The sequence below is a fragment of the Peromyscus eremicus genome, chromosome 10, assembly GCF_949786415.1.
Source record: "Peromyscus eremicus chromosome 10, PerEre_H2_v1, whole genome shotgun sequence".
In the NCBI taxonomy this organism is placed as follows: Eukaryota; Metazoa; Chordata; class Mammalia; order Rodentia; family Cricetidae; genus Peromyscus; species Peromyscus eremicus.
In genome coordinates, this window is record NC_081426.1 from 93469003 (window position 1) to 93480714 (window position 11712).

An 11712-nucleotide genomic window follows, 5' to 3' on the forward strand; every position below is an offset into this window, starting at 1 on the left:
CGTCGTCACGGGGGGCAGACTGGAGCAACCCACTGGAAGAGACGCTGGGCTGTGGACTGATGCCCTTTGTCCTTTCCCTCCCCAGGATTAACGAGGGTGGAGAATGACCCACAGAAGTCTGTGAAGAGTCTACAGTACAGACATTCGTATTTGGGGAGTTTTTAATGCGTACCAGTCATAAACTTTACATTTTCCTCAACCTAATCTTTGAATGGAGAGCTGCCTGCTTAGGATGTCCCCTGTTCAAGGTACTTGGCTTTCATCAAATTTTCCTCTAACTTCATAAAAAGCAGCCCCAAAGACTAATAGTTTATGGTATTTTGCTCCTTACTCCTGACATTTTTAAATGCAGTCAATTAATTCATGCTAAATTTATGCTTGTTTTAAAATTACAATGAAATAGTCTCTAGATTTTGTGAAAATGTGTAATTTCTGTAAGACTTAGTAGCTGACCACACTTCATTGTTAACCTACATTCATATTTGTTCTTTATACATTGCATCTTTAAGGATGGTATTCTCAGGGTGCTCATAAACTACTCAAATATTAAGCAAAATGACATAGTTGCTCAATTCTAAACAACTGTTTTTAAGTTTATCTTATTGTCTTACATTTTGTATTGCTTATATTTTTGTGTATTTAGGTGGTACGTACAACATGAAGTAACTTAGTGCTGTGTTTTAGATTATAGAGTCATGGCTCATCCATTGCAAACCAAACCACAGATACATTTTACCAGCTTGGTTGGGAATGAAAATGAAAGTGCAATGGCAATATAAATGCTTCTATGTAACAAAAATTAATTACCAGGAACACTGCTAAAACAAGAGTATTAGGAATGCTAAGCCTAGAATGACACAGTAACACTATTTCTCTTGAGCCACACTTAACACTCTGGCACGGGAATTGCTGTACGGGCCTGCTGCTCTGTGGCAAGGGGACTCGAACTCCCTTCCATTCTTACTTCCTTGCCTGTCGGGCTTTTCTCTTCACCCAGTGACCTTGTATCCGCCGATTTCACTAGCCTCTGGGATGGTTCTAACAATGATCTGAGGCGTGTCTGGAGTCAGTGGCACACTACATTTCTAACACACCTTACAGTGCATCCACTGGGATGGTTCTAACAATGATCTGAGGCGTGTCTGGAGTCAGTGGCACACTACATTTCTTTTTATTTTATTTTATTTTTTGTTTTTTTCGAGACAGGGTTTCTCTGTGTAGCTTTGCGCCTTTCCTGGAACTCACTTGGTAGCCCAGGCTGGCCTCGAACTCACAGAGATCCACCTGGCTCTGCCTCCCGAGTGCTGGGATTAAAGGCGTGCGCCACCACCGCCCGGCTTGGCACACTACATTTCTAACACACCTTACAGTGCATCCACTTGCCCAAGCCAGCTTTCCCCCTTTGTAGCTTGAAGGGGGAGGAGAGGGCACGGGAGCGGGGTCTGGGTGTCCATGCTGACCTGCCCAGGCTCGGCCTGAGCTGGGCTTGGAAACTCCTTTTTTGTTTGTTTGTTTGTTTTTGTTTTTGGTTTGGTTTTGGATTTTTTGAGACACAGTTTTTCTGTGTAGCCCTGGCTGTTCTTGAACTCTCTCTGTAGACCAGGCTGGCCTCAAACTCACAGAGATCCACCTGCCTCTCGAGGGCTGGGATTAAAGGCATGAGCTAACACCTCCCTACTGGAAACTCCTTTTGAACTCTGTGCCCAGCACATGGCTTTCCAAAGAGTGGTCCAAGGACAAAAAAGCAGCAGCAGGTGACACCAGGTTTGTTTGGGCAAGCAACACTGGCAGCCATGTGGCTGTACTGGAGGTAAGGGAAATCATCTTGAGAGACCCAGATGAGATGGAGCAGAAGAGACTGATATCAAAGAAATCTGAGGGGAGAAAACCTAAGATTGACTGTTTGCTGTAATCGGAAGGACCCTGTTGTGATTACTGGTGAGCTGTGCTTGCTGACATTTACCATTGTTAGTATAACTCCCACATTTTGTCACCTTTCAAGGTGGAATGGATTAAGTTCTCCACCAAGTCCTCAAATGAATGTCTTCTCACCATCAATGGGAGAGGTCTGAAGGAACTGAGTGGAGTTAGTTCTATGGGGAGAATAGACTCCTGCGTGGGTGAGGTCTGCTGAGACGAGGAAGCTCTGCGGTCCCCATGGCTCGTTGTCTTCCAGGAGGGAGGACATTGTGGGCAAGAGTGGCAGGTTTTATGGTTGTATTTGTGAGGAGTCTCCTCTGTCACAGGCCACCATTCCCTGATACCTTGTGGGTGGAGGGAGTTATCATGGCTTTGATGTTATCATCAGTGTGGAAGTAGAAACTAGGCCAGCAGGAATTATTTCTGTTTTGATTAATGATGAAGCTGGCGTCCTGAGAGGCTGCCTATCTTGGCTTAATGTTAAGGCTGACGGTGGTAGGGATAGATGAGAGTTCATTTTCAGCCTCCTTGTGGGCATCGACTGGACTGTGTGTCTAAAGGAGCTGATTTGGATACTGACTTGAATAAAAAGGGTTGGCAGTACCAGAACTCTTTCACTGGTACTTTGAAGTTGGTATAGTAGTCCATGCCTGTAATTCCAACACATGAGAAGTAGAGGCAGAAGGACTATGGGTTCGAGGTGTTATCTTCAGCCACATACGGAATTCCAGGCGTATCTGGGCTACTTGAGGCCCGAGGCCCCCTCTCAAACAAAAACAGGTTGAGAATATAGGTCAGTTTTACAGAGCCCTGGGGCTCTCTCCCTTGGTAAGCTGTGGTGTGGCATGTGCCCACCACTCTTGGAAGTGGAGATAGGAAGCAAAATTCAGTGTTGTCTTCAGCTACTTGGGGACTTGGAAGGCAGCCAGAGATAGGTACCTAAATGATAGCGAGGTGACCACAGATAATTTCAGTAACTACTTTCCTGATATTGATAATCATCTAAATTTGTAGAATGCAGTCTAACAGTAACCCTTATTGTTACAATAACATTTCAGGGACATTTGAAACTTGGGTGTAAAGCCAGACACTGTTGTATACCAGAGAGACGGACTGAACAAAGATAATTGGCTTTGAACATGCCTTGCTTTCGTGGCTTCCAGGTTGAGTCTCGTCCTTGAACCCATGCCCACCTTTAGGCCAGGTTCTGGAGACAAGAGTCCTCTGCTTGGGCAAGCTTGTGAACTCTTGGGTATGGTCCTCACACTGGCTCAGCTCTCTCCTCTGAAGCTCCTGTGACTCTCAGGGTCACAGAGCAGTCCCTCTGCCATCGTCCTCTGTCTGGAACCTGAGGTGCTGATTCTGGTCTTTTCAGTAGTCACATGGATGTTAGTTATACTCTGTCACGCTTACCAGTTGTGGAGGCTTAAGTAAGTCACAGTGTTAGGTTTTGTCTGATCTGTAAGAAACCCCTATGGGGCTGTTGTCAACATTACATCAGCCGGTAGGAAACACTGGGATTCCCACATTTTATCGTCTTCTCATGAAATGTTCTGATGCTTTGACTGCACCAAGTTTACCCATGATTTCTGCCTCCCCTCAGCGGCTTCCTAGGGCTGGATCCTCACATGGGACATCTGTCATCTGTCTTCCTGGGAACAGATAGTAGGGAAATCTCTGTCTTTTGATGGACATGTGTCAGTTCAGTAACTAGGCTTTAATTGACTTTTTATGTGTTGTTGTGAAAGTAGAACCAAGTTCCTGCTGTGAAATTAGACTTGCGTAGTTGTTGACTGAAAAGGAAGAATACAGATGCATTGGATTTATGGGTTCTTTTTAAAGATTTTCAGATTTATTGATTTTATTTCATGTGTTTTGCCTGCATGTAAATGTACTGCGTACATGCCTGGTGTTTGCAGAAATCAGAATCAGGTGTTAGATCCTCTGGAACTAGAGTTGTAGATGGTTGTGAGCCACCATGTGGATTCTAGGAAGGAAACCCGCGTAATTTGCAAGAATAACAAGTGTTCTTAACTGCTGAGCCATCTCTCCAATCATAGAAAAAATTATTAATAGGTCCCAGGATCAGAGCAGAATAGCCCGTGAATTTCAACATTGTCCCACAGATGAAAAAATAGAACATTTTCTATTTATTGGCCATTTATTATCAGTGCATACATTGAGATATGGAGATTTATAAATAGCCTTGAGAAGTGTTTGGTGCTAATTGGTCTCCATGGGTGTCAGTACTCAAGATATTCAAAGAAATATACATTTGGAAAGTTAAAAAAAAAATTTTTTTTTCATTTTACTTGTTAGATGTCTTAAACTTTGGCCTTTTCACAGTATACTTGAGAGGTAGCAAAGTTCGTGACTTTGCCAGTCTCATTACTTAACAGTCTGTGCAAAGAAAGTTCATTCTATGATGACCTTACTTTTGAGAAAGCAAGCAAGTTGTTTAAAAACTCTATGTGCATGTGGAGAATAAGATGTTAGGTTATGCAGGGACAGTGTGCTGTAGAGTTCCTCTGGAAGCGTGAAGAAAGGAAGTTAAGTTCTCAGTACATCTTTTCTGTCTTTCCTCTGCAGTAAATTCTCAGGGTTGTTACATACTGTGGTCAAATCTTTAAAAAAAAAAAAAAATCTTTTTAAACAACATGCTTCCTTCCCTGGTGAGATTTTTATTTTGTTGCATTGCCCCTGTGCTGGGGTCTGAAATGTTCTGTGTGTTTCTGTGATTTTGACCTGATAATCTCATTTGGATTTACCAGGCTCAACAGCTGTTGTTTTCATAGACTATTGCGAAGTCGTATTAAGGTCTCAAATTGATAAAAATCCTTCCCAGGATTGCCCTAGATTATTCAGAGATTTTTAAAAATACAAACTTGTCCACTGTAATTGTCGTGTTCTTGTAATAAAACTTACAGTAATGTTGATAATATCCCAGAACACGTGCTACATAGGCTAAGACTCTTTGCTGCTCTTCCATAGAACAGTGGTGTGGTTTGTAGATAGAGTGGTATTTTCTGGGTAAATCCAGCTCTCCTCCTTTCTCCTGGTGCAGGGAGAGACCTCAGTTCCTTTGGGATGTCGGTGGTATCTGGTGTGATGTGATAGATGTTTGTCGTTTGATCTTAAGTGATCCTTTGGCTTTGGTAAAGCAGAATCGACATTGAGGAGGTGGAGTCTTCGAGAGTGTCTTGGGGGAGTGTAAACTCGGAATAGTAACCGTTTCATTAAAATGTTCTGCAGCCTTGTTGGCAGAGGATATCACATGTGAGTCTTGCCTTTTAATTTCATTATTTAATACAGCAGGAATGTTTCAGAGCTCCTTTGCCATGATAGCAACCCTGCCAGCTGTCCTTCGGTCTGTCCAGCCTAACATGATGGGACGCATGGCATTACCCTTACATTCCCCCGGTCTGTTTGTTAGCTATGACTGCCATCCACCCTCTGTACCATTTCTCTCTCTCCCCCTTTTTCCTTTTGAGAGTTTTAATTTATTCTCTTCCTGAATCCAGGGCCAAAGCAATAGATTTCTTTGTTGCATAGTGATACAGCCAATCATTTCTGCGTTTACAGGGAGTGGTATGCCTCCATTTCAAAGCCACCCTTAGAGGCACAGTCACAGTGGATTATGACAGGTTCAGGAAGGAGAATGGCAGCTGCTGTCCTGTTTTTATGGGTAGGCTCAGAGGACCCACCCAGTATTCCCTGCACAGTACATACCCAGAAGAGAAAGACATAGTCCAGGCCCCTGAGCTCGCGAGTCCCTTCTCCTTCCCTTCTCCTCCCCGTCATACTCTCTGCCTACCCAAATGGTGTGTGGTTTCCCAATGCCGTGTTCACACAAGGAATTCAGTCAGTATGTTCGGTAAAAATATGCCAAATGTCAGCAAACTTTGTAAAAACTAATTGTCCATTGATCTCTTCCCTAACTAATAATTAAGTCTTGCTGTACATGTATAATCAGGGAGGTTTCCTGCCTTTTAAGTCAGGGACATTGTGAATGTCCAACTTAAGAACAGCAGGCCAGCGATTGAGTGGATGTCCCAAAGAGCCCTCACCACAAGATCAGTGGAAATACTGAGGAAGGAGCACCGTAGGATTTTGAAAGATGGAGACGAGGTGTGCGGAGTTAGAGTGATCGTGGATGAAGTCATCTCATCTGCTCGGCATTTGCTGGAAAGCAAAGTGGGCATGGGCATTGGCAGGAGCTGATAATTACATGGAAAGCACATGAGGGATCCTTCTAGTTTCGTATTTTATTGTTATAAACCTTCCTAGTCCAGTTTTTAAATGAAAAAATATAAAAATGTTGGTTGGTTGGACCTTGGAGCTTTGCTTGAATGTAGTAAACTCAAGGTGGGGTCATGTGGCATCCTCATCCTGCTGGAGGTCATTTCAGCTTTACCCACCTGCATTTGCGCCACCACGCCTGATGCACTGTGGTGGGTTCTGAAAGGCAGACACAGTGACTGATTTTTGCAAAGTCACATTACCGCCCATCTTCTTCAGCTTAGAATCCATTAATGGCTTGTGCTCATGGGCTCAGAATGGATGTATTTTTCCCTCTTCCAAGGCCCTCCTCCCCCTGCTTTGCAAATGCCTTTTCTTGGAGACTTGAGAATGGACAACAAAAGATAAAGGCATGGCCGTAATTCCTTGGTGATATGAAGTTGAGCATTCAGGAGGGCATCTCATTTCGCCCCCCAGAAGCGTGGAAGAGCAGGCTGTTATAACAGGTAGAACGCCTCCACCTTGGTGCAGCTTCCCGAAGCAGATTTCCCTTTCCTCCTTAAATCCTGCACCACAGAGGGGGAGAGGATGGAGACAGCAGAGGAATCCAGACAAGAATTACTAGTTATTTCACTGTGAGTCGGGCATGTTAACGCTAACATGCACCTGCTTATAACAATAATTTCCTAAGTTGTTTTTGGAATTTTGCAAGCCACTTGTTGATCATTAAAAACACTAAGTTATAGGGATGGAAAGATGGCTCAGTGGTTAAGAACCCTGGCTGATCTTCCAGAGGACCCAGGTTCGATTCCCAGCACCCACATGGCAGTTCACAACCATCTGTAACTCCAGTTCCAGAGGATCCAGTGCCACCTTCTGACCTTGGGCACATGCTACACAGACATATATGCAGGCAAAACACCCATACACATAAAATTTTTTAAAAATTAGGAAAACTAGGTTATAAAAATTTATGAAGTATTGAAAGTAGTACACATTCATCACTTCCCAGTTTTATTATAATTTGCAAACTACCTGTGCTCTGAAGAATCTCTATGTCTGAGGCTGAGGACATAACTGCGTCAAGTTTTAGCACAAAGACTTGAGTCAGATCCCAGCACCGTGTAAACACGGTGCACTGTGCATGCCTGTGATCCCAGCGCTAGGGAGGTGGAGACAGGATCCGCGGGCCTTGCTGGCCAGCTGTTCCAGATGAGTGAGCAAGCTCCAGGTTTAGGGGGAGAGCTTGTCTGAGGTGGAAAGCGATAGGACACACTTGACATGGACCTCTTGCCTCCATGAGATGCATGTACATACATAGGCAGGTATACATGAACAGATAAACGTGCATATCACACACGCACACGCACACACACACACACACACACACACACACACACACACACACACACGATCTTATGCCCAGTGTTTCTGCAGAGCTGAAGTATTATATAAGGTTGACACATTTGTATGTACATCTCAACTGCACTTTCATTAGTGGTTTGAAACTAGCCTTACTGGGAATATTTTACACCGTGTAATATAGTAAGGATTCCAAAGTCAGGCATTTTGTTTGTTTCAGATTAGTCATCTGTAGCAAACCACTGGGTGTGTTTATGATATCTGAGTTATATTTTTAAGAGTCTACTTAAGGTACATGGAAATAAGATATGAGCCGTGTCTAGACTGCCATTCGGGTGACCCAGAGAGGGTGGGTGTTGTGATTATTACATCACTGTTGGGCACATGGGCTCTGGTGTGGGCTCACTCTGCTTTAGTGTGTGGTTAGAATTTCCCATAATAAAAAGTTAAAACATTAATTAAGGTGTGTTACCCTGAGAGCAAAGCAAGCTTCCTGAACTCAGTGGTCAGGCACCCAATTCTGGCCCTGCACTTTTCTGGCCCTTATGTCTTGCTAGTGAAGTTCCTTTAGTAAACTTTTCTCAAATTGTGGAGCCCTTATTTTGTAAGTGGTTCATGCAGATCATTGACTTTAAAGATCGGTTTCTCATTAAGTAAAATCAAGAAGTCACTTTGCAGTTTATGGTACCCGTGAAGACAAAGGAACCCAGTGGAGGTGCTCCAGGACGTTAAAAGCCTCTCGTTGCAGAGGAGAGATGCTCTCACTGGGTTGCAATCCTGCTTGCAAAGCCATTCGCACAAATAGGGGAAGGAGTCACGTTATTGCTCAGTAGGATGCTGACAGCTATGTGCCAGCTGTGTGCCCTTCCGATTCATTTTCAGGCTAGCAGATTTGAGTCATCACTCGTGAAAGGAGAGCTGTCAACTGCCGAGTCTCCGACACCTCCCTCCATGCTACCTCACTCATGCTAGATGGGCCTGGAATTAAAATAACCGTAATTTAATGGCTTAAAAAGTTGCAGCCCACATTCTGTGTTGTCTACATGTCATAAAGCAAGCGTCACAATACTTTTTCTAATGTGTTGCAGTATCAAATGAAAAAGTTGTAACATCAGTTAAGTACAATGCATCTCTTTGTAAGTCTGGAGTTTTCGTATCATTCTCAATATGAGTTTGGAGTCTAATACTTTCTTCCTGGATTTGATTATGCAATAGTTCATACAAGCTTAATTTCTAGTTGACCAGAAAAAGATTACACTGGGTTGGTCATTGATTATCCATCAACCAGGGCACTGGTTGGGCCTCATGGTGGGAACAAAGAATAACAATGGCCTTGTCAGGAAAGGGCGGCTAGAATGTCTACTTTTAATGTCATGTACTGGCTGCTCTGTGGACAAAGACAGGCTTAGATCCTTCACCAGGTTTAATCACCAAAAGTTCCAAACAATGAAAACAGCAGATGTTAAACTCAGGTACTTGGGGTCAAAATGCCAAAAGGAAATGTGAACTGGAGCACACGCTGCCAACAGGATGTGAGAGGGGAAACCCAGAAACCAGAATAGGGCAGCAGGTGAGGAGCCTCTGCAACACCTCGCTCAGACAGGTGGGCAGCGAAGTCACCTGGAGACCCTGGCAGCCTTGGTCTGTTCCCAGAGGAGTTTCCTTAGGGTAGATAGATAGGAGTCATCGTTCAAAATTAAGTTGGAGATTGTGACATGATTGCTCAAGAAAACACATGATCGGTTCTTAAAGTGAAACATGCACAGGGCTGTGATTTATCCCACCAAATATTTATTGTATGGGCTTGGTGGTGAGAAACTCTCAGTGATTTCCACAGAGAGAATCCATGCTCCCGAGGCACACCCTCTAGCAGATGGAGACAGCACACAGAATAAATAAGCGTCAAGTGTACAAATCACAGATAAAGTCTGTGCAGCAGAAGGAAACAAGCACTTCAAAACTACATTGTCCAAGGATATGGTCTCCAACTCAGAGCTGTCAAAGGATGTTGATACTTATAAAAACAGAAAACACCACTTCTAAAATTCTTGTTACTCTTGATGTCAGTGAACTAAATATGTTCACTATTTCTACGACCAGTAATTTAGAACACGCTAGTGAGTGTGGTTTGAGAGAAGCCATTTTTTTTTTATACTGGAGTAAAATGAAAAGTGTATCTTTGCAGGTTTTATGGCAGTTCACAATCAGGAAAGCAGTGAGCATCTGCAGTGGGGATGCTGGGACTCACTCAGAGGAAGTCTTGATTAGTCCAGTCTCCTGCTTGCCTCCAGCCGGGCAGCTGGGCCAAAGATTTTTCTGAGAGGTGCTTTGTAGAACTCTCTCTCTCTCTCTCTCTCTCTCTCTCTCTCTCTCTCTCTCTCTCTCTCTCTCTCTCTTTCTCTCTCTCTGTGTGTGTGTGTGTGTGTGTGTGTGTGCATTCTATAACATATGTTTGGAGTTGAGGGAGTTGTTTTTTATTCAGACAGGGTCTTACTATGTAGCCCAGGCTAGCCTGGAGCCTATGATTTCCTAGTATCTGTTTCCCACCTGCTAGAATTACATATGTGTACCACTATATAAGCAATAAGCCAACTTTATGTCTTATGCTACTAAGTTGTCATAAATAAAATTAAGTTGACTGTCTTTAAATGGGATTCTGTAGAGAGCACTCTTGTAAATGGGTTGTTTTATGGAGGAGGCTACATTTGTTTTTTTTAATGTACTTTTTACACATTACCAAGTTCAGGATTTTATATCTCAACATCCCAGAGCCTTTAGCAGAAGTGAACAGCCTAACACATGCATATTCTCTCTCTCTCTCTCTCTCTCTCTCTCTCTCTCTCTCTCTCTCTCTCTCTCTCTCACACACACACACACACACACACACACACACACACACACACACACACACCTGCCCTGGGCTCTGTTTGCCTTTTCTATTGTCTGTTAATCCTCTGTATCTTGAAAGTCCACAGGCTGTGCAAACTTTGCCTTTTACAACTCATGCAGGCACGGCCTCAGTCTCCTCCACGGCTGGCCCTGTGGCCCAGATCAGGCTTGTCATCTGTCCTTGCAGCCTGGCTCTCTTTAACAGCTAGAATGACACCAAGACCTTATGTTGAATCCTGAAAAACTGCAGAGCCCACTCCCATCAGGGAAAACCTGATGGATAATGTGTAAATGTGTGGATAGTAGTTTTGCTGTGATCCCCTCTTCTCAGCCTTCCTTAGTTGTCCCGTGGACCGCTGACCTATCTGCTGCCTCTGTGATCCCCTCTTCTCAGCCTTCCTTAGTTGCCCCATGGACCACTGGCCAGGCTGCTGCCTTCCTTCTTGCAGCAATATTCTGTTAGCACTTTTCAGTTAAAAGCTAGGTAGCCAAACCCTAAGGCAGAACCCCTCAGTTAAGTTAATTACTCTTGATCTGACATGAAACAGCAGTACTCAGCGACTTCCACTTTAGATAGCCATTCCCAGCCAACGTCCCTCCTCGTCCCTCCTAAGTCTGTCATTTCTGTTCTTTCTCATCACACTCCCTGTCCAGACCCTCCTCACACCTTTTCATTTAAATTGTCCCTGTGGGTCCCTGACCCCCTTGCTCTCCTCACTTCACCTCTGACCAAAGCACTTCTTGTACTTTCAGTATTTTTTAAAATATTGCTTCAGTCCTCCAGATTCTGTGATTATCTTTTTAAAGCCAAGTCAGTCGTGTGCTTTATTCTGGAATCTGAAACCCCGAATGTCCTCACTGCTGTATTTATTCACAGGGATATCACCCCAGGACACATTTCCTTGCTCAGGACCACGCTGCCTCATTCTTCCCTCCCAGAGCATCTTCTCCTCCAGATCCTTTCCTCCCCTAAAGACTGGGGGTGCATCGTCCACCAGGACTCTGCTCCGGATGGTTGGGAAAACACTGTGCTTAGAATTGGCATGGTGGCTTAAATCTGTAATCCCAGCTCTTGAGATGGAGGCAGGAGGGTCAGAAATTCAGGGTCAGCTTTGGCTACCAAGTGAGTGTCAGTCTAGGCTGGGCCACTTGAGACCCTGTATGAGAACAGAAACAAAATGCAGGACAAATCTGTATTCCGTACTCAGTGTCTGGAGTGGACTCACATTCTTCCCTAGCCACGTGTCTTTCCTTCCATCTTCTTCCTTCATGGCTGGGAATCAAACTCAGGACCTTATGCAT

At 44.1% G+C, this 11712-nt stretch overlaps 1 protein-coding gene across 8 annotated transcripts in view; it reads left to right on the forward strand.

The window, feature by feature from the left end:
• Lrrc8b (leucine rich repeat containing 8 VRAC subunit B) overlaps positions 1 to 11712 on the forward strand; it is a 68839-nt gene that overhangs the window by 16342 nt on the left and 40785 nt on the right. For 5 of the 8 annotated variants that reach the window (XM_059274877.1, XM_059274874.1, XM_059274879.1 and 2 more), the window contains exon 2: positions 86 to 248. The exons of 2 other annotated variants lie outside the window; for them this stretch is intronic. The gene's annotated coding sequence lies outside the window, so the exon portion shown is untranslated. Of the gene's footprint in view, positions 1 to 7; positions 249 to 11712 lie in introns of those variants that run through there. One more of the 8 variants, XM_059274876.1, reaches the window with a different exon arrangement.